Source organism: Lissotriton vulgaris, chromosome 7, assembly GCF_964263255.1.
Source record: "Lissotriton vulgaris chromosome 7, aLisVul1.2, whole genome shotgun sequence".
Classification (NCBI taxonomy): domain Eukaryota; kingdom Metazoa; phylum Chordata; class Amphibia; order Caudata; family Salamandridae; genus Lissotriton; species Lissotriton vulgaris.
The window spans coordinates 159473357-159495459 of NC_141695.1; the positions used below are offsets into that span (position 1 = coordinate 159473357).

General features: G+C 48.8%; 1 protein-coding gene and 1 long non-coding RNA gene across 2 annotated transcripts in view; one reads left to right on the forward strand and one right to left on the reverse strand.

The window, feature by feature from the left end:
- Positions 1 to 13170: 13170 nt before the first annotated feature.
- On the reverse strand, positions 13171 to 14717 carry LOC147701057 (uncharacterized). Its single transcript, XR_015297428.1, has 4 exons — positions 14503 to 14717; positions 13621 to 14426; positions 13331 to 13577; positions 13171 to 13247 (listed from the first exon to the last, which is right to left on the reverse strand). It is a non-coding gene; the product is annotated as an uncharacterized LOC147701057 (long non-coding RNA).
- LOC147701058 (interferon-inducible GTPase 5-like) overlaps positions 13905 to 22103 on the forward strand; it is a 55453-nt gene continuing 47254 nt past the window's right edge. The window contains exon 1 of the mRNA XM_086929853.1: positions 13905 to 13998. The gene's annotated coding sequence lies outside the window, so the exon portion shown is untranslated. The remainder of the gene's footprint in view (positions 13999 to 22103) is intronic.

Here is a 22103-nt window from a genome sequence, read left to right on the forward strand (position 1 = left end):
AAATTAGGTAAGTTCACTTTGTGGTAGTGTGGGCTAGCAGTTATCCAAAGGGTGCGTTAACTTTTTTTTTATTCACTCAATCAAGACTGATAACACACACTCAGATTGAATCCAGACCTATTGGATGAGTATAAAAAAAAGGTATTCTTATATTTTAGTTCTAGAACCAAGCAGGACTTGGTACAGGTAGGTTAAATGTACTTTCATTTGTAAACCTTTACACAGAAATGCAATTGGGAACGGATTTGCAATTATTACAGGGTGGATATGTTTTCCAAAAGCAGTTTAAATTACACCGTAGTTACTATTAGGAACACTTTTTGTTTATTTTAAGATTGCAATGACTACTAGGGGTGACATGCCTAAATACAACACCGAGTGATCCCACTATACAAGCTAAGTAAGACTTTGCAGTTTAGTTACTCTTTCTCCATACAAACATATGTTCAACACAGAACATTTTTAGGGGCAAAAGCACATAACATCTATGGGAGAAAAATTGTTATCAGTTTCACAGGTAAGTACTCGACTTACGAGTGGGAGTTTTGGAAGTTAGGACCAAGGTTCCCCAAGGTCTAGGTAGGCACTCAAGTTGCACCACCAGTGGCAGTGGAGCTGCCGGGTGCAGAGTGCGCGGGCCCAATGTTAGTCAATAAGGCTAAGGGGGCCTTCGGTTAGAGGCTGCTTGCAAGCAGGCCACTCTGGTGTGGGAGCAAAGCTCCTGGGATTAAGGTTATCTGCAGGGGCCAACGATTAGCACATGAGCTGCACCAGCAGCGGCACATGGGCGGCCAGGTGCAGAATGCCAAAATGACATTGGGCACGGTGGTTTCCAATGGAGACCTTCGGTTCGACAAAGTTGCAGCAGGCTCGGGCAACGAGACATCTTGAAGGCGACCAACGGCGAGAGAGGCAAATTGGGTTCATGAGGGAGGACTGTACACCGTCAGTTGGGCCATCCAAGGCCATGGAACATCGGGTGCATGGGTTTCTTTTGGTGTCTGACTTCCCTATCAGCTCGGTGTTGGTTGGGCGGGGGACTTCAGTTTGAGGCTGCAGGCATCGTCTTAAAGCTTGATGGAGGTCGGGAATCACGAGATCCCAGGTCAGGATCGCTCGTGAAACTTTCTTTGGACAGAAATTGCATAATTTTCTTGCAGGATCTCAGAATGTACGATGTAGCTGAGACCACTGCATTCACTTGATCCTTAAAATTGAGGGCCATATTATCAAGAAAGGGTGATACATTACCGCCGCTTTTATCAGCAGGAAACTGCCGCTACAGGGGCGATAATGGGCTTGATAATATGCCCTTGTGAATTCCCATGGCAGCCCAGGTTCTGGTGTTAACCTGGGCTGCTATGGGAATTCACAAGGGCATATTATCAAGCCCACTATCGCTGCTTTACCGACAGTTTCCTGCCGATAAAAGCGGCAATATTGTATCTCCGAGTTTGTTGTCTATGTAGACTCCTAGTAGGAGTCGGAAGAGGGCCCAGTGAATCTGGCCACCATGCCGGGGTCCAGAAATTTGGATCATTAACAAACAGTACCACCTCTGTTTTTCTGCAGTTAGGTTTCAGGCAGTTTTGAGCCATCCGGTGACCCACAGCTGTCCAGCAATCATGGAAGCAGGATGCCGTCCCCTGTACTCCATCTGGTAGCAGTGACACTACAATGTGGGTGTTGTCTGCATATGAGGTCAAATTGAAACCGAAGGATTCAATCAGTGGAGCCAGCTGTGATACATAAACATTAAAGAGAGTTGGACACATAGATGACCCCTGAGGCACTCCACAGGGCAATGAGAAAGGATTGGCAGCGAAATCGCCGAGGGCCACTGACTGTACTCTATTGGATAGAAAAGATTTGAGTAATATCCAGGTGGTGCCCTTTACTCCAATCTCTTGCAGCCGGGCCATCAGTAAAACATGATGGGCCATATCAAAGGCCGCAGAAAGGTCTAGCATAATCATGGCAGCTTTTCCTCCCTGGTCCCATGTAGTCCTGATTTCTTTAGTGGATTTAAGAAGTGCCCCCGCCTGAAACCATACTGGGTGGGGTCCAGCACCTGCCCTTGTTCCAAAAACAGAGTAAGTTGAGTATTCATGATTTTTTTTTGTTTATTTCGCAGGGAGGGAGAGTCTAGAGATAGGTCTAAAGTTGTTGGAGTCTTTTCCAACCAGCTACCAGCTTGTATTAAAAACCGGGTTCTAGTGCCAGGAGGCCTGTAAATGAGGGTGCCTCTAAAAGTATGATGGCGTGAAAGATAAAAGCAAAATAAATATTGTTTATAAATGTATTTTCTTTATATCATATTTGTAGGTTTTTATCATATGTATTTAACATTATAATGAGTGTTATATTTATGTTTAATATGTGTAATGGTATATTTTTAAAATATTGTTTATTTATTTTTAAGAATATATATATTTTTGTAATTGTTGAAATTAAGAATTTTAGTTTTTCTGCTATCCAATACTTTCTCTACTGTTGCACTCACTGGAGTGGGATTAGTAATATTTACCCCTCCGCTATCCAGCACTTTCCCTACTGTTGCACTCACTGGAGTGGGTATATACATTTTTACCCCCCCCCCCCCCCAACCAGCACTTTCCCTACTGTTTCACTCACTGGAGTGGGAGTAGTAATTTTTACCCCTTCCCTATCCAATACTGTCCCTACTGTTGCACTCACTGGAGTGGGAATAGTAATCTTTACCCCTCCGCTATCCAATACTTTCCCTACTGTTGCACTCACTGGAATGGGAATAGTAATTTTTACTCCTCCGCTATCCAATATTTTCCCTACTTGTTGCACTCACTGGAGTAGGAATAGTAATTTTTTCCCCTCCGCTATTGAAAACTATTCCTACTGTTGCGCTCACTGGAGTGGTAAAAGTAATTCTTACCCTTCCGCTATCCAGCACTTTCCCTACTGTTGCACTCATTGGAGTGGGAATAGTAATGTTTACCGCTCCGCTATCCAATACTTTCCCCACTGTTACACTAATTGGAGTGGGAATAGTAATTTTTACCCCCCCTATACAACATTTTCCCTACTGTGTATTTATTGTGATGCAAAATGTACTTTTTATTTTTGTTTTAATAGTTTAATCTGTTAATTAGTTACAGAATGGTTTTTTAATATTAAATTATTGATATATGGATATATTTTATTTTTATATAATTTAAAAGTTTAAAAATTAAATAAAGATGATAGTTAATGAATAATTTTTATTCTTTTTATTAACAGATCAGAAAACAGTGGAGATCGTCACAATCAGAAAATACAGTACTTACAGTTGCACCTTAGGAAAAGTCAAAGCATAGAAATTGTTTACATTTTAGAATATTCATTGCAGTTCATCACTACTCAATGTTAATGAATCATTTTAAAGTAAATATATGTACATGTATAAATTATTATGTTTGTGTGTTTATATTTTTTTAATTAAGTTTATTTTTTATATATTAGTTAAAATGTATATTACATTTAATTAATTTTAATGATAAAAGTAATATTTTATATTCTTACTATATATTATTTTATTTATATTTTCAAATCGATATTTTTTACATCTATTTTTAACTTGGATATTTGTGACTTGATATTTTGGTAATTACCTGTTTAAGTATTGGGAGTCGATATTTTCACTATCTATATTTTTACTTCGATATTTTTACTATCAATATTTTTACTATTGTTATTCTATTAGTGAACCGCTCTTCTCCCTGGAAAAGTCGCTCTCCAAGTGTGTGCTACCTATCCGTGTATTCCAATAAGAGCAAAGTACGTGTTTCCAAACAAACAACTGCATCTGAATGTTTTGTCTAGGTGCTAGGGCCTGACCAGAACAGAATAACAAGGGGAATTGTTATTCAACCTTGTTCACAATGTTCAGACTAAATCCCAGGAGCCAGCAAAGCGCAAAAACAACTGTAGGTTCTTGTGTGAAAGTGTCAGAGAGGCACATGCAAAGTAAACGGATATAGTAACGCAGTAGACAGTGTGCAGCGTGCTAACATAGGAAAGATGACAATGTCCTTAAGGACCATGTCACACCAGTCTCTTCCACTGAGTGAAGTCGCAACGTTACTGTCTCCCTCAGGGTCTTGTGCAACTTGACCCCCCTCAAATCGATCTTGTGTGCATCCAGTCTCTGCAGGTACCGCCACAGCTTGGTGACCCTTCAGTTATTGTTGGAAATACTTCTGGTAGAGATAGAAGCAAACAGTTGAAAACACCTGACCGACAAGCTGCAAATAGAGGTTAAAAAAATAAACTAGTTTGCATATGGGTGAAAGAAAAGGTTGTACGGGAGCTTTCATGACGGGCTCCCTTACAAAAGCAAGAATTTAAAGCGATTTCATACTTAAACCATTGCCCGATCTACAGTGTGTCTTTACTGGTGTGCTTTGCTGCCCATTCAAGCCACAGACACGCTCAACACAGTAGCACCATATTGTAAATTATTTTTAGAGTAGTAAGGTGACAATAACCAAACAATAGAGATCTACAACCCCAGTTTAGTACAGCCTAACGAAACATTTGATTGACAACATCGGTATCACATTTCTTCCAAATAAAACATTGCATCTTGTTATTCAACAGATGCTCTTGCTTGTTACCAAATATTGCACATAAATAAAAATCTCTGACTCATTAAACGGCTCCGCCTGCATTACAGGTGACAGGGTTTATCTGTATTGGTCACACTTTAAAAACAAGCACCCTGGATGAAATAATAGCAGGCCGCAACCAAACACGGCGTGAGCAACACTCAAATCAACAGCGGGAGGGGGGGGCGGGAATGGGCACACGGACAGCGGGAGGGAGGCGGGAACGGGCACACGGACAGCGGGAGGGGGGGCGGGAGGGGGGGCGGGCGGGATAGCACATAAAATACTAATATATATATACACAAACGAATGCAACCTTACTGCTGCGGACCTCGGGTTGTCTAATGGAATATTTAAGCTGAACATAAGCTCCCAAACAGAAGAGACGTGCACACAGCGACCCTTCCCTGTGACCCTGTGAAATCACGGCAGAGAAGATGAGCCAGCGATGCACCGCGCCCCCTCCCTGGGTCCCGCTCCTGTTTTATATATCAGCCCACCTCTAGCCCCCACAACATGGCGCCCTCTACAAGGGCACATAAATGTTGCCAGTCCAACATTGCGCGTGTCATGGATGCAGCCTCACTCCACCCACCATCAAGGACATGTCAGGGATGTGTACCTGGTGCCGGGCTCGCTCCCAGCCAGCCGCCACCTCCCTCGCTACTACAGCCGCCGGGAAGCCCAGCCCTAGCAGCGGGGCACACGTCACTGGGCCCACCTCCTGCCGCCGATGTAACCAATGGGGGACGCCGAGGGGTAGAGACAGATTTCAATTGGCCATGAAGGAGCCTTGTAGTTTGGCAGAGGCAAGAAAAACGTATAACGTTATTTGGCTCAGTCTATGTTTTATTAATCCCTCAAGAAAAATAAACACATATAAACATTAAGAGGAGGATTTGGGGCTGTGTGTAGTTTTTACAACTTATGCACTGCAGTGCATAGAATAAAAACGAGAGGGAGGGTATGCATGACGAAAAAAGGGGCGGGACTTAAAAAAAGACCCAGAAACGCCCCCGAATCGCGTTCCGACGGGGAAATAGTGATTGACAGCCAATCTCTTCCAATGGCTAGCCTCCATTTATGGAGCTAGCCAATGGGAGACAGAGGCGGGACAAAGCCCCATAATGTAGGATCATAAGATTTCGCCTGGGCGGAGCACTGCTTCGCAGTCCTACGGCCAGGCCGAAACCTAAAAAAAATCAAGATGCATTGCAGGTATGTTGTTTGGTTAAACGCTATACTTACTTTACCTGGCAGATGGCAGTGTCTCCACAGCAAACTGTCACTGGACTTACCACTGGTCACGAAATGGTGGACAGTTCATTTTAAAGTTGTTTTAAAGAGACAACCACATTTCAAACAGAATATGCACTGGAATGTGCAATTTAACATGTTTTATATTAAAAGTGTATTTATTTAAAATGTCTGAAGAAAACGCTGGGTAAAGTCACCACTTTCTGCCACAGCCATTTTAGTTTTGTATAGCTAACTTTAGAAGCTGAGACATAAAGAAAGGACTACAGTTCTAAACTGGATTGTTTCTAATATATTAGTCTAAGTTGAATGTATCTTGTTTATTTTTTTACTAGAAAATATTTTCGGTGAAATATTTTTAGAGAGAATAATAACTGCGTTACTTTCCATTTTACTACACTGTAGAAAACCCGTAACTTTTTTTTGGCTCTCTAAATAATAATTCTGAGTGCAGAAACGTTATTTTAATATGCTTAAGACGTTTTCCTTGTAGTACTATGGGTGGTAAAGGCATGCCTGGTAATGTTATGCAAGGAAAATTTAGTTCCCATGTAACTCTATGGACATATACGGTAGTGGTACACGTGATAAAGACGTGCGTGGTTCAGACATATTCGTGGTTTTGACTGCTTTGTAAAGTCATGTGTGGTAATGGCATGTGTGGATCTATCATACATCCCCCCTCCATTCATCCTAGGCTCTTTGTCCCTACTACTCCTACTCCCTTCATTTATTGCAGATCCTATCCAGTCTACTCCTACCGCACTTCCATTTATCCAAACCTCTGTCCCTTCTCCCCCACTGCTTCCATTGATCGCTGACTCTGACCCTTCTTCTCCCACTGCTTCCATCAATCGCTGACTCTGTCCCTTCTTCTCCCACTGCCTCCTTCTATCGCAGACTCAGTCCCTTCTTCTCCCACTGCCTCCATTTATCGCAGACTTTGTACCTTCTTCTCCCACTGCCTCCTTCTATCGCAGACTCTGTCCCTTCTTCTCCCAACGCCTCCATTTATCGCAGACTCTGTCCCTTCTCCCCCACTGCTTCCATCAATCGCTGACTCTGTCCCTTCTTCTCCCACTGCCTCCTTCTATCGCAGACTCTGTCCCTTCTTCTCCCACTGCCTCTATCGCAGACTCAGTCCCTTCTTCTCCCACTGCCTCCATTTATCGCAGACTCTGTACCTTCTTCTCCCACTGCCTCCTTCTATCGCAGACTGTGTCCCTTCTTCTCCCACCGCCTCCATTTATCGCAGACTCTGTCCCTTCTTCTCCCACTGCTTCCTTCTATCGCAGACTCTGTGACTTCTTCTCCCACTGTGTCCATCTATCGCAGACTCTGTTCCTTCTCTTACTGCCTCCATCTATCTCAGACTCTGTCCATTCTCTTACTGCCTCCATCTATCGCAGACTCTGTCCTTTCTTCTCCCACTGCTTCCATCTATCTCAGACTCTGTTCCTTCTCTTACTGTCTCCATCTATCTAAGACTCTTTCTTACTGCCTCCATCTATCGCACACACTTTCCCTTCTCTTATTGCCTCCATCTATTGCAGACTCTGTCCCTTATTCTACCACTGTCCCTCCATCTATTGCAGTCTCTCTGCCCCTTTTTACTAGAAAATATTTTTGGTGAAATATTTTGAGAGAATAATAACTGCGTTACTTTCCATTTTACTACACTGTAGAAAACCCGTAACTTTTTTTGGCTCTCTAAATAATAATTCTGAGTGCAGAAACGTTATTTTAATATGCTTAAGACGTTTTCCTTGTAGTACTATGGGTGGTAAAGGCATGCCTGGTAATGTTATGCAAGGAAAATTTAGTTTCCATGTACCTCTATGGACATATGCAGTAGTGGTACACGTGATAAAGACGTGCGTGGTTCAGACATATTCGTGGTTTTGACTGCTTTGTAAAGTCATGTGTGGTAATGGCATGTGTGGATCTATCATACATCCCCCCTCCATTCATCCAAGGCTCTTTGTCCCTACTACTCCTACTCCCTTCATTTATTGCAGATCCTATCCAGTCTACTCCTACCGCACTTCCATTTATCCAAAACTCTGTCCCTTCTCCCCCACTGCTTCCATTGATCGCTGACTCTGACCCTTCTTCTCCCACTGTTTCCATCGATCGCTGACTCTGTCCCTTCTTCTCCCACTGCTTCCTTCTATCGCAGACTCAGTCCCTTCTTCTCCCACTGCCTCCATTTATCGCAGACTCTGTACCTTCTTCTCCCACTGCCTCCTTCTATCGCAGACTCTGTCCCTTCTTCTCCCAACGCCTCCATTTATCGCAGACTCTGTCCCTTCTCCCCCACTGCATCCATCAATCGCTGACTCTGTCCCTTCTTCTCCCACTGCCTCCTTCTATCGCAGACTCTGTCCCTTCTTCTCCCACTGCCTCTATCGCAGACTCAGTCCCTTCTTCTCCCACTGCCTCCATTTATCGCAGACTCTGTACCTTCTTCTCCCACTGCCTCCTTCTATCGCAGACTGTGTCCCTTCTTCTCCCACCGCCTCCATTTATCGCAGACTCTGTCCCTTCTTCTCCCACTGCTTCCTTCTATCGCAGACTCTGTGACTTCTTCTCCCACTGCTTCCATCTATCGCAGACTCTGTTCCTTCTCTTACTGCCTCCATCTATCTCAGACTCTGTCCATTCTCTTACTGCCTCCATCTATCGCAGACTCTGTCCTTTCTTCTCCCACTGCTTCCATCTATCTCAGACTCTGTTCCTTCTCTTACTGTCTCCATCTATCTAAGACTCTTTCTTACTGCCTCCATCTATCGCACACACTTTCCCTTCTCTTATTGCCTCCATCTATTGCAGACTCTGTCCCTTATTCTACCACTGTCCCTCCATCTATTGCAGTCTCTCTGCCCCTTCTTCTCCTACTGCTTCCATCTATCGCAGACTCTGTCCCTTCTTCACCCACTGCTTACATCGATCGCTGACTCTGTCCCTTCTTCTCCCACTGCTTCCATCTATCGCAGACTCTTTCCCTTCTTCTCCCACTGCATCCATCAATCGCTGACTCTGTCCCTTCTTCTCCCACTGCTTCCATCTATCACTGACTCTGACCCTTCTTCTCCCACTGCCTCTATCGCAGACTCTGTCCCTTCTTCTCCCACTGCCTCCATCTATCGCAGACTCTGTCCTTTCTTCTCCCACTGCCCCTCCGTCTATCGCAGTCTCTCTGCCCCTTCTTCTCGCACTGCCTCTATTGCAGACGCTGTCCCTTCTCTTACTGCCTCCATCTATCGCACACACTGTCCCTTCTCTTACTGCCTCCCTCTATCGCAGATGCTGTCCCTTCTTCTCCCACTGCCTCCATCTATCGCAGACTCTGTCCCTTCTACTCCCACGGCTTCCATCTATCGCAGACTCTGTCCTTTCTTCTCCCACTGCCCCTCCATCTATCGCAGTCTCTCTGCCCCTTCTTCTCTCACTGCCTCTATCGCAGACACAGTCCCTTCTCTTACTGCCTCCCTCTATCGCAGATGCTGTCCCTTCTCTTACTGCCTCCATCTATCGCACACAATGTCCCTTCTCTTACTACCTCCCTCTATCGCACACACTGTCCCTTCTCTTACTGCCTCCATCTATCGCACACACTGTCCCTTCTCTTACTGCCTCCCTCTATCGCAGATGCTGTCCCTTCTCTTACTGCCTCCATCTATCGCAGACACAGTCCCTTCTCTTACTGCCTCCCTCTATCGCAGATGCTGTCCCTTCTCTTACTGCATCCATCTATCGCAGACACAGTCCCTTCTCTTACTGCCTCCCTCTATCGCAGATGCTGTCCCTTCTCTTACTGCCCCCATCTATCGCACACACTGTCCCTTCTCTTACTGCCTCCCTCTATCGCAGATGCTGTCCCTTCTCTTACTGCCTCCATCTATCGCACACACTGTCCCTTCTCTTACTGCCTCCCTCTATCGCAGATTCTGTCCCTTCTCTTACTGCCTCCATCTATCGCAGACACAGTCCCTTCTCTTACTTCCTCCCTCTATCGCAGATGCTGTCCCTTCTCTTACTGCCTCCATCTATCGCAGACACAGTCCCTTCTCTTACTGCCTCCCTATCGCAGATGCTGTCCCTTCTCTTACTGCCTCCATCTATCGCAGACACAGTCCCTTCTCTTACTGCCTCCCTATCACAGATGCTGTCCCTTCTCTTACTGCCTCCATCTATCGCAGACACAGTCCCTTCTCTTACTGCCTCCCTCTATCGCAGATGCTGTCCCTTCTCTTACTGCCTCCATCTATCGCACACACTGTCCCTTCTCTTACTGCCTCCCTCTATCGCAGATGCTGTCCCTTCTCTTACTGCCTCCATCTATCGCAGACACAGTCCCTTCTCTTACTTCCTCCCTCTATCGCAGATGCTGTCCCTTCTCTTACTGCCTCATCTATCGCAGACACAGTCCCTTCTCTTACTGCCTCCCTCTATCGCAGATGCTGTCCCTTCTCTTACTGCCTCCATCTATCGCACACACTGTCCCTTCTCTTACTGCCTCCATCTATCGCAGACACAGTCCCTTCTCTTACTTCCTCCCTCTATCGCAGATGCTGTCCCTTCTCTTACTGCCTCCATCTATCGCAGACACAGTCCCTTCTCTTACTGCCTCCATCTATCGCAGACACAGTCCCTTCTCTTACTGCCTCCCTATCGCAGATGCTGTCCCTTCTCTTACTGCCTCCATCTATCGCAGATGCTGTCCCTTCTCTTACTGCCTCCCTCTATCGCAGACACAGTCCCTTCTCTTACTTCCTCCCTCTATCGCAGATGCTGTCCCTTCTCTTACTGCCTCCATCTATCGCACACACTGTCCCTTCTCTTACTGCCTCCCTCTATCGCACACACTGTCCCTTCTCTTACTGCCTCCCTCTATCGCAGATGCTGTCCCTTCTCTTACTGCCTCCATCTATCGCACACACTGTCCCTTCTCTTACTGCCTCCCTCTATCGCAGATGCTGTCCCTTCTCTTACTTCCTCCCTCTATCGCAGATGCTGTCCCTTCTCTTACTGCCTCCCTCTATCGCAGATGCTGTCCCTTCTCTTGCTGCCTCCATCTATCGCAGATGCTGTCCCTTCTCTTACTGCCTCCCTCTATCGCAGATGCTGTCCCTTCTCTTACTGCCTCCATCTATCACACACACTGTCCCTTCTCTTACTGCCTCCATCTATCGCAGATGCTGTCCCTTCTCTTACTGCCTCCATCTATCTCAGACACTGTCCCTTCTCTTACTGCCTCCATCTATCTCAGACACTGTCCCTTCTCTTACTGCCTCCATCTATCACACACACTGTCCCTTCTCTTACTGCCTCCATCTATCGCAGATGCTGTCCCTTCTCTTACTGCCTCCATCTATCTCAGACACTGTCCCTTCTCTTACTGCCTCCATCTATCACACGCACTGTCCCTTCTCTTACTGCCTCCATCTATCGCAGATGCTGTCCCTTCTCTTACTGCCTCCATCTATCACACACACTGTCCCTTCTCTTACTGCCTCCCTCTATCGCAGATGCTGTCCCTTCTCTTACTGCCTCCCTCTATCGCAGACGCTGTTCCTTCTCTTACTGCCTCCATCTATCTCAGACACTGTCCCTTCTCTTACTGCCTCCATCTATCACACACACTGTCCCTTCTCTTACTGCCTCCATCTATCGCAGATGCTGTCCCTTCTCTTACTGCCTCCATCTATCACACACACTGTCCCTTCTCTTACTGCCTCCATCTATCTCAGACACTGTCCCTTCTCTTACTGCCTCCATCTATCTCAGACACTGTCCCTTCTCTTACTGCCTCCATCTATCACACACACTGTCCCTTCTCTTACTGCCTCCATCTATCGCAGATGCTGTCCCTTCTCTTACTGCCTCCATCTATCTCAGACACTGTCCCTTCTCTTACTGCCTCCATCTATCGCAGATGCTGTCCCTTCTCTTACTGCCTCCCTCTATCGCAGACGCTGTTCCTTCTCTTACTGCCTCCCTGTATCGCAGATGCTGTCCCTTCTCTTACTGCCTCCATCTATCGCACACACTGTCCCTTCTCTTACTGCCTCCATCTATCTCAGACACTGTCCCTTCTCTTACTGCCTCCATCTATCTCAGACACTGTCCCTTCTCTTACTGCCTCCATCTATCTCAGACACTGTCCCTTCTCTTACTGCCTCCATCTATCACACACACTGTCCCTTCTCTTACTGCCTCCATCTATCGCAGATGCTGTCCCTTCTCTTACTGCCTCCATCTATCTCAGACACTGTCCCTTCTTTTACTGCCTCCATCTATCACACACACTGTCCCTTCTCTTACTGCCTCCCTCTATCGCAGATCTGTCCCTTCTCTTACTGCCTCCCTCTATCGCAGACGCTGTTCCTTCTCTTACTGCCTCCATCTATCTCAGACACTGTCCCTTCTCTTACTGCCTCCATCTATGGCAGATGCTGTCCCTTCTCTTACTGCCTCCATCTATCACACACACTGTCCCTTCTCTTACTGCCTCCATCTATCTCAGACACTGTCCCTTCTCTTACTGCCTCCATCTATCGCAGATGCTGTCCCTTCTCTTACTGCCTCCATCTATCACACACACTGTCCCTTCTCTTACTGCCTCCATCTATCTCAGACACTGTCCCTTCTCTTACTGCCTCCATCTATCTCAGACACTGTCCCTTCTCTTACTGCCTCCATCTATCACACACACTGTCCCTTCTCTTACTGCCTCCCTCTATCGCAGATGCTGTCCCTTCTCTTACTGCCTCCATCTATCGCACACACTGTCCCTTCTCTTACTGCCTCCATCTATCACACACACTGTCCCTTCTCTTACTGCCTCCATCTATCGCACACACTGTCCCTTCTCTTACTGCCTCCATCTATCACACACACTGTCCCTTCTCTTACTGCCTCCATCTATCTCAGACACTGTCCCTTCTCTTACTGCCTCCATCTATCGCACACACTGTCCCTTCTCTTACTGCCTCCATCTATCACACACACTGTCCCTTCTCTTACTGCCTCCATCTATCTCAGACGCTGTCCCTTCTCTTACTGCCTCCATCTATCTCAGACGCTGTCCCTTCTCTTACTGCCTCCATCTATCGCAGACTCTGCCCCTTCTTCTCCCCGCCCCTCAAGTCATCCAAGACTCTGATTCCTTCTCCCCCCCCCCACGGCCTTCATTAAACACCCTCTCTGTAGCCCTCCTCCTCACACTCTTGATATGTTCATCCCTGTTCTATGCCCTGTCACTTACTGTCCCTCCTTCCACTGTCCATTCTTCTCACACTGTCCCTCTATTAATCGTAGACTCTCTGTCCCTACAACTCCCACTGCCTCCATTTATCGCAGACTCTGTCCCTTTTTCTCCCAGTGCCCCTCTATTAATCACAGATTCCCTGTCACTACTACTCACAGTGCCTCCATTTATTGCAGACTCTGTCCCTTCTTCTCCCAGTGCCCCTCTATTAATCGTACACTCTCTGTCCCTACTATTGCCACTGCCTCCCTCTAATGCAGACTCTGTCCCCTCTCCCGCCTCCATTAATCACCGTCTTTGTGGCCCTCCTCCTCGCTCCCTTGATGTGTTCATCGTTGTTTTCTGCCCTGTCACATACTGTCCCTCCTTCCATTGTCCCTCAGTCATCGCAGGTTGTCTGTCACACTCTGTCCCTTCTTCTCCCACTGCCCCTCCATCTATCGCAGACTCTGTCCCTTCTTCTCCCACTGCCTCCATCTATCACTCTCGCATTCCGCCCTCTCTCGCCCCCATCAACACTGGGTTGTTTTCACTCTTTCTCCCTCATAGACGAAGCGCCTCGACATTGGCAGTTCTAACGCAGCGCTGTGTAGCCCCTGGGGTATGTATTCCAGTTTGACTCGTGCGTTGCTTCTGGTTGGACAGGTTGTTCTGTAGCCTTTGTCTAAGTTGTGTTCGGTTTCGATTCTCGTGCAGCAGCCATCAGGGACCCGGGTCACGTGATCCTCAGCGGGTTCCTGTAGACAGGGTTCCGCCGGACCCAGCGCACCATTTCACGCCCTGTCAGGAGCGGGAGAAGCAGAGCCTTCGTGGAGGAGCCGGGGAGACACAAAGCAGAGCAGCCCCGTGAGTTTTTTTATTTTATTTATTTAATGCGATTTTATATAGCGCGAACTTTACCTGAAGGTGTCAGAGCGCTTTACATAAGAACCAGTTGCAAAACATAAGAACTAAGGATTACATGTGTTACATAAAAGATACAAACAGAAAAAATTGCAAATGTACAAGATGTAGAGTCACACAAGGAAGAGATATAAACAGAAGGAAGAGATACGAATGGATATACTCTAAGAATCACATAGGAATGGTAGAAAGTACAAAGTCTATTGCATATACTAGTGATTAGAGTTATCTCTATATACTTAGGTAAGGGATACGAATGGATATACTCTAAGAGTCACATAGGAATGGTAGCGAGTACAAAGGTCTACTGCATATACTAGTGATTAGAGTTATCTCTATATACATAGGGAAGGGATACGAATGGATATACTCTAAAAGTCACATAGGAATGGTAGCGAGTACAAAGGTCTACTGCATATACCAGTGATTAGAGTTATCTCTATATACATAGGGAAGGGATACAAATGGATATACTCTAAGAGTCACATAGGAATGGTAGAGAGTAATGTAATGTAATGTAAGAGACATTTCTATCGCGCAACTTTCACTCCAAGGAGTATCTTGGCGCTCAACCCAACCCAGATGGAGGAGTTGGAGGGAAAAAGGATGACCTACATTCTACACCACAAATTACACCAGAGTCCTACATGTGGCATCGGGCAAAGAAAAGATCCAAGTTTTTAATGCCTTCCTGAAAGAAGTTTCTTGGGAAAATTAACGTAATAAGGGGGGAAGTTTATTCCAGGCCTTGGTGCCCAATACAAAGAGGGATTTACCACCTTTTGTAGCCAGCTTGAATCAGGGGGGTGTAAGTAGATTCTGACTGGCAGACCTCAGACAGCGCATCAGGTGATATCTTTTGAACCCCTTGCCTATGTATTTTGGGCCTCGCTGGTGAAATGCCCTAAAGGTGATTAAAAGAATTTTAAACAAAATTCTTTTACCTATTGGCAGCCAATGAAGAATGTTAAGTGCTGCTGAGGCTGAAGACCTACGAGGCCAATGCAGTACGAGGCGGGCCGCCGCATTTTGGACCATTTGTAACCTGTGGAGAACGATTTTATTGGCTCCAGCATATAATCCGTTACAATAATCCAGCCTAGAGTTTATTAAGGCCACTGCAACTGTTTTCCTCGCCGATAGCGGAAGTAGATCAAAAAACTTCCTTAGTGCTTTTATGATCTGAAAGCACGTCCCAGCTACTGCTACAGCTTGGGGTTTGAAAGATAGTTGGTCATCAAATTTGATGCCCAAATTGCGGGCAGATGTAATAGTGTTGGGAGGAGCTTCTGCCTCCGCTGGCCAGCACATTTTTGGGGAAAACAAATTATGACTCCCGAGTGGTAGAATTTCTGTTTTTCCGGCGTTGCATTTTAAATGATTGTTGGTCATCCATTTAAAAGTTGCTGCTAGACATTCCTTGAGCTCTTCCTCGGCACCTGGCCGTTCCCTGTCCAGCACCAGAATGAGTTAGGTGTCGTCAGCGTATGAAATAGAACTGATCTGGAAAGACGCGATCAGTTTCACTAGGGGTACCATGTACAAGTTAAAAAGTACAGGACTCAAACTTGAGCCTTGAGGGACCCGTGAGCTGACGCCTTTAGCCTCAGACTGATACTGGCCCAGCACTGTAACTTGGCGTCTGTTGCTAAGGAAATTCCTAAACCATGCCAAGACCTGACCTCCTACCCCTGCGGCAGCCAACCGGTCCAATAAGATGTTATGTGAGACCGTATCGAAGGCTGCCAACAGGTCAAGTAGGATAAGGACAGCCTTCTTTCCCTGATCCATAGCCGCCCGTAAGGTCTCTGCTGTAAAGAGCAGGGCCGTCTCGGTAGAGTGTTCTGACCGGAATCCTGACTGATTAGGATGGAGAATGTTGTTCTTCTCCAAAAAGTTAGTCAGTTGACTGTTTTTTTTTTTTAAGACCAATGGTCCCAGATTTTATTTAGTTTCACAAGTAATAAGCCAATAGATCATACAATGTAAAAAAAAAAACTACAAACATTACCCAGCCAGTAACATGTTTCGACATGTCGGTCATACATAAGTGAAAATAAACAGTAGCCAGGGGAGATGCATTAGTCCGCAATTATCAGTGCCAGGAAAAGTCTTGGGTTGCAGTGCCTGCAGCATGTGTCACTGCAAAAGGACCAAGGTGGTCATAAAAGCCAACAACGATTGTTCTAGGCCGTGTTCCCTGGTTGGCACGGATGAAGTCAAAGGCAGGAGTCACATCCCATAGTGCCATATGAGTCACCGGGCTACATTCTTGTGATCGTGGCAGTGTTCAATAAGCATTGTGTAAAGGGTAAGCGGGGAGGGGAAAATGAACATCATCGTGAGTACAGCAGAAACAAACTCACTGCCAACCAAGAGATACAACAGGGAAATAACGAGAGAAAAAAAAAAAAGAAAGGAGGGAGAAACACTTCAACAACAGTTGGACTAGTATTAGCGTGTACAGTAGTGTATCAGTGACCCTAGCGGCGTATGTTACGCCATACATGGACTGTGTGGGGGTGGGGACGGCTGTGGATGTAGGGCTGCTGTGGCCGCAGGGCGGGGGGAGGGAACGATAGCAAGTAGACCTTGTCGGGCATTACCTCAGCGGCTGGGGGAGGGGGGTAGGGGGGAGCGTCATGTCGGGGCGGCAGATGACTGGTCCCTCACTGCTCCGTGTCGAGGCGGTCACGTTATACCGGCCTGGGTGCATGCCCGATGGTATGCGGTCAGGGTAGTGTCCCAGTCTTGGGCAATCGGGTACATACGGAGGCCCGCCGTCTCCTCCCTGTGTAGAGACACGCTCTTCGCGCGAGCCCAGTTGTCAAATGAGCGGCGCCAGTCTGCAGGGCGCGGGGGGGCGTCATTCTTCCATCGTTTCGTGATGAGTCGCTTAGCCGTAATGAGCCCTAAGTCCCAGAAACGTGCCTGTAGTTTGGTCTGCTTGGTTCTTTTGTAGAGTCCCAGCAGGCATGATTCCCACGTCTTGGGGAGGGTATCGCCCGTGGCCGCCGTCAATGTGTCAGCGACCGCCGACCAGTACAAGGTGAGGTGAGTGCAACTCCAGAGTGCGTGTAGGAGGTCCGAGTTCAGGAGGCCGCACCTGGGGCACGCCGACGAGGTGAGTCCAAAGTAGCGGTTCACTTTGTCTGGGGATAAATATGCACGGTGTATTATGTAATATTGGATGATCTTAAATCTCGCGTTGCGAGGAATGTTTCTGGCGCCTGCCAATACCGCGGCCCACTGTTTGTCCGTCCATTCACTACCCCGGTCGGCCGTCCACTTCTCCCTCAGTCGTTGGGAGGAGAATTGAGTATGACAGTTTAGTGCCTGTGCCAGCCAGTGCACTATATGGGAACCATCGCGCCCATCACATGTAGGTACTGAATGAGCATATGCGTGGTCGGCTCGTGGGTCAGGTCTCCCATGTCTCCGCCAGCACATGAAGAAGCCTAGCATGCGTCAGAAATTGGCCTGCCGGTAGACCGGTGTCGGCGGCCAGAGTCTCGAAGGACAGTAGCTCCCCATCGCTATACAGGTCACCCAGGCCGTCCAGGTCTGCCGCAGTCCAACTGCATAGCTCCGATGAAGACAGCACGCCAGTTCCCAAGGGGGTCCCCTGCAGAGGCAGGTTCGGGGCATAGGGCACCGTGCCCTTGGCGAGTCTGAGGCTCCGCATAAAGCACTGCCTTGCGACGGCCACATGGACCTGGTTGGGGGGCCGGCCCCGTGTCAGGGGGTGGAAGAGCGTCAGCACCTGTGTGGGGGACAGGGTAGTGTCTTCCGTGGCCGTATCCATCAGGTTCTTACCACTAAGGCAATAGGCAACCCATTGTAGCTGGGCCGCCAGGTAATATAGTTCCTGATTGGGAACCGCCAAGCCTCCAGATTCCGAGGCCGCGTAGAGGGTCCTCAATGCCACCCAGTGGCCTCCTTTATTCCAGATAAGGCGCCTGGTGAGGGCTTCCAACCCCTTGAATATGCGTGTTGGTACATACACTGGTAGGTTAGCATAAAAATAGAGGAGCCAGGGGAGCATTATCATCTTCGTCAGTGCCACTCGGGCCGGCACATTCAGTGGGAGGGAGTTCCAGAACGTGACCTGGGCTGACAGCGAGGATATGGCTCTCACGAGGTTGCCCTCCAGGAGATCAATGGGGTCTCGATATATGAGGATCCCCAGGTACCTGAATACCGTCGGGTACCATCGGAGCGTCTCTCCCATCATGCGCACATCACATTGTGGCATAGCGTCACTGAACGCATAAAGTCCTGATTTAGACCAGTTGACGCGGAGCCCTGACATGTCCCCGAACACCTGAAAGATGTCCGTGATTGTCGCGGATATATAGGTGAGGTCCCTAATATATAACAGTAAGTCGTCGGCATACAGAGACAACAAGTGGGTGCCGTCCGCCAGTGGGATACCTCAGGCGACGCCGGAGGCCCGGAGCAGTTCTGCCAATGGCTCCATCACGAGGGCGAATAACAGGGGAGAGAGGGGACATCCCTGCCTGGTGCCCCTCCCAATCCTTATCCTGTCAGAGAACAATCGCCCAGTCCGGACTCGTACCTCGGGCGCCTGGTAAAGGAGCCCCACCATCTGGACATAGGCATCGCCCAGTTCATACTTCTCGAGGACTCGGAGGAGATAGGGCCACTCCACTGAGTCAAACGCCTTTTCGAGATCAAGTACTATGCACCCTGAACGCGGCCAGGTGGAAGTCGCATATCGTTGGACTCTGAAGAAGCGGCGTATGTTGTAAGACGTGCTGCGGGTGGGCACAAAGCCGTTTTGGTCAGAGTGCACCAGTGTGGGAACTAGGGGTGCAAGCCTCCGAGCTAACGTCGCTGCCAAGATTTTGTAATCTGTGTTGAGGAGCGCCAATGGTCTGTACGATCCGAGCTCGCACGCCTCTCTGCCCGGTTTTAGCAGGGAGATCACATTGGCCTCGTTCAAGGACGCCGGAAGTTCAGCATCCTCAGATGCCGCCTTGTACACCCTTAACAGCTCGGGTATTAGTAACAAGGAATAGGCCTTGTAGAATTCGTCCGGGAGCCCGTCTGGGCCCGGCGCCTTGCCATTAGAGAGGGAAAATATCACCTCTCGCAGTTCCTCACTGGTTGGGCGTGAGTGGCCGCCGGTAGTTGCGGTGTCGCCAGGTAGTCCGCGATCTCCACCTCAGTGGCTCTCAGTCGTGAGCTGTATAAGGACCTGTAATGTGTCGTGAACGCCTCATGTATCTGCTTCTGGGTGAAGACTTCAGTGCCCTGAGTCGTACGGATCGATAGTACCGACGCGGACTGAGTGTCTTGTCGTATCAGCCACGACAGGAGCCTGCCTGGTTTGTCACCTGTGTTGTGGGTGCGTGCGGAGTGTGCTGCGAAATTAATGTTCTTCAGCCTCTCCATCAAAAGAGCATGATCTGCCCTGGCCGAGACCAGTTGGGAGTCATCGCCCTCCGCCGCTTCCCGCTCCTTGTCTAGTAGTGCCACTTCCGCTTGTAGCAGATCTCTCTCCACCTGCCCCCGTAGGCCCGCCTGCACGCCGAGGCAGCTCCCCCGGGCCACTGTCTTAAAGGCGTCCCACTCAATTTTCGGGGACGAGGCCGAGTCGCTATTGTCCTCGAAATATTGTATTATCCTCCCAGATATCTCCTCTCGGAATGGGGTATCGAGAAAGAGATCCAGCTGTAGGCGCCATGTGAGTACAGGTGGGCGCGGGCGCCTCCATCCATAAACTAGAGTGTGTGGGTTGTGGTCTGAGTGCGTTCGCCCCAGGTAGTCAGTGTCTGTTACGGAAGGAATCAGGTCGCGGGACATCATATATCTATCTAGCCTGACGTGCATGAGTGGGCCCCAGAGTAGTAGGAATATACCCGGGCGTTGGAGTTTCTGACTCGCCAGGCATCCTGTAGGTTCCACTGTGTCGCCCAAGCAAGTAGGGCCCTGGAGGCTGCCTGGGCTGGGGCGATAGCCGCCGGGGGAGACGAGCGATCGAGGGAGACATCTAGCACAGTTATAATCACCACCTAACAATAGTGGCCCCAGAGTAGTAGGAATATACCCGGGCGTTGGAGTTTCTGACTCGCCAGGCATCCTGTAGGTTCCACTGTGTCGCCCAAGCAAGTAGGGCGCTGGAGGCTGCCTGGGCTGGGGCGATAGCCGCCGGGGGAGACGATCGATCGAGGGAGACATCTAGCACAGTTATAATCACCACCTAACAATACGGGCACGTCAGGCCAAGGTGCAATCACCGCTGATAATCGTGTTAGGAACTTCCCCTGCTCGACATTAGGCGCGTAGACGGAGGCTATAACTATCTGCTGCCCGTCCTGTCTGCCCTGTATGAAGACATAGCGCCCCTCAGTGTCAATGTTGCTGTGTGTCAGTGCAAATGGAACCCCCGGCCGTACCCAGATGAGAGTCCCTCGTGCAAACGCTGAGAAGGTCGTGGCGAATATTTGCCCCCTCCATCTACGGCGAAGTGTGGCTACCTCTGTGGCTACCAGGTGGGTCTCCTGCAGCAGTGCGATCTGTATCTGATGTCTTTTAAGATAGGAGTACACCTGATATCTACGTGAGGGTGGGTGCATGCCCCTGACATTCCAGGTACAAAATTTAACCGTAGTCATCACAGTTTCCATCTTGCCCAAGTACCCGCACCCCCCTCCCCAACCCCCAGCTCGCCCCGGTCACACATGCACAGCAGCAGACATCAATTACCAGTCTTCCAACCCGCCGTCCCGCACAGACCCAGGAATGTAAGCTGTAACACTTTAGTGCCAACACTAGTCTCAAAAAGAATATTAACAGAACCATAATACCAAAAGGGCAACAACAAAACATGTCGCCGCCCAAACGCTCTAATGAGCTCAATCAATCCGTGAGTTCAATGGGGGGATGACAAAGTACGTTACTTAAGCAATATAGGATAGTTCACTAGGCCAAGAGAGCCGTGGTGACTCCCCTCCACGGGCTGTGGGCCAAAGGGCATCAGAAGTCAATGTCAGTGCCCACATTCAGGGCCAGAGTGTCTAACGTCACAGAACCAGGATGCTCTGTTCCTGGGGGATCTCCTCTTCCCCCCCCCCCAGGGAGCACTCACCTCTAGGGGTCCGTCCACCCCTTCAACACAATGTTTCCAGTGTTTCTCAAGTAGAACAGCTCCGACCCCCCTCCCGGCGGTAGGGGCAGCTCAGAGTTCATTAGGGTAGGAGGGGGGGCGGAAGCAGGGTACAGGCCCCGGGGACGGAGCCGATTGTGGCATCCGAAGTCTTCAGAAGTGCCGGTGGGGATCTCCAAGCGGGCCATCCAATGTAGTGCATAGCCTGCTACACGGCGCCAGCTGTTGCAGTCCGTCAAGGACTAGGGTGAGGAGGGTTGCTATGCTATTAGGTCCGCCGTTTGGGGTGTGACATCCGGTAGGCCCTCTGTAACCTGTTCATCCGGCAGTCCGTACAAGTATTCGTCGTCCTCGCTCCCGCGTGATCTTGGGCTGGCGTTGGAGATCAGGATGGGTGACTGTGATCCACTGAGCTCGGCCGCTATCCGGAGGGCTTCTTGTTGTTCACTTTGTATTTGCTCTGGTGAGGGGCCTATTTCCGTGTCCGTGGCGGGCGATCTGGTCGGCGAGGGGCGGCGGTGCCTTCGTCTGCGGGTGCCGCGGTTTCTACGCTGCTCCGTCGGTGCGGACCCGTGGCCCGTATCGATCCCAGAATCCAGCCAGGGCGCAGCCGCCTCAGGAGTGTCAAAGAAATGAGTCTTGTCCTGTGCCACCACCCGGAGGCGTGCCGGGAACAGTAACGAGTACTTGAGAGCCAGGCGCCTGAGTCGCTGTTTCACCGCCAAGAACGATTGGCGTTGTCGTTGGACTTGCACTGTGTAGTCGGGGAAGAACATCACCTTTGCATTGTCCACTTTTATGTCCGATAGTTTCCGGGTTTCGCGTAGGATGGCGTCCCGATCACGGTAGTTCAGCACCCGCATAAGCATTGGTCTGGGATTGGAGTCCTCCGGGGGTGGACGGGATGGCACTCGGT